Here is a 1,483-nt window from a genome sequence, read left to right as displayed (position 1 = left end):
ATTTTTTTGTAATTTTCGAATTTATATAAAGTACCAAAATAAAGTACAATTTTTTTTTGTATTTTTCAAGTTTATGAGAAATACATAAACTAAAATTATATATATATTTTTTGTGATTTTTCTTTTTGCAACGAAATAAAGTAAAATAGTTAAAATGACTATATTGGACCCAATTTCACATATTCACGCTAAAAATGTGAAAATTCTCGGGGAGGGTCAAAAATCACGTGCTTACATATTATAGCTCGTATAGTCGATTGTATAAATGTCGTTAACTAAAATCATCTGAAAAACTAGAGAAGCATGAGTTTGCTCATGTCAGTGTAATTACTTGCATGTTTCTCTTGTCTGTGCTAAGACCTGATCAATACTACCTCATTCCTTAGTTTGCATTATCAACTCCTTGTTGATCAAGTTTGGTTTTGAGTTGGTCAGGATTGGTTCCCAATATGACCAACTCATGTCATTTGATTAACACCCTTTCTGTGTTATGATGTGTTTGAACCTAAGTTGAGAATTGGATATAGCTGTAGTAATCTGATAGTTCAACCTGAAATCAGTGTTTAGTGTAAGTTTATATATTGTAACTTCAGATTTCTAAAACTTAGGGTAATACAGTAATAATCAGTGGATTCAGGGGTAATTTGGGGTGTCAAAGTTTGACAAATGGTTTAGTGTTAGTGGGCTGACAGTAGGGTATTAAAGTACTAATTAAACCAATAAAATTGTTTAATCAATAGTGAGGTCTGACTGTTTAAAACACTCTTAAGGTCAGAAAGAAAAGGAGATCACATGGGCACCATGTTACAAAGTTTGAGGGAAATGAATAGGAAAAAAAAGGCTGCCCATACTTAAGTGAATAAAAAAATAGGCTGCCCATCCCCCCTATGATTTAGTAAAGAAAGGAAAGGTCAGTGGTGACACTGACACTAATTTTAGTCTTGAGTGGAAAAACAGAGGGAATAACATGGGAGAGAATCAATTTTTAATTCACTAAGTGCCCTAAGAGCTGGAAATGAAGCCAGTTTTTGGGATATAAAAGAAACATCAGGAAACAGAAAAAAAAGGAGAAGAAAACAGGAGAACTAGTTTTGGTGAGAGAGAGCTTCTAGGGAAAAAGAATGTACTGCTGGACTGCTTCTCTTCTTTGAATTTGTCTTCCATTCCCCATTGGAAGTTTAGCTCCCATACCCCTTTTAAAAGACCAGAACTTAGTTTTCTTTGGTTTTAGGAGGAGAATCCTGTCCAGTACTAAGAGTTTGGAGTCATTGGACTCTTTCGAGCCTCAGTGGCAAGTCATTCTATTTGTTCTGTTTCATTTGGGTTTGGTTTGGGAGGTGCTGGATTCATTGTTTTGAACATATTTGGTTAGTTTGGAATTGTCTCTATAACACATTTGGGTTCTCAAAACCATTCTGAAATTTGTTTGGCTCGCCTCTGTTGCTTGGAATTTCTGTCATTAATCTCGATTGATTCAGAGATT

This window comes from Nicotiana sylvestris, chromosome 8, assembly GCF_000393655.2.
Source record: "Nicotiana sylvestris chromosome 8, ASM39365v2, whole genome shotgun sequence".
Taxonomy (NCBI): Eukaryota; Viridiplantae; Streptophyta; class Magnoliopsida; order Solanales; family Solanaceae; genus Nicotiana; species Nicotiana sylvestris.
This window is presented reverse-complemented; position numbering follows the sequence as displayed.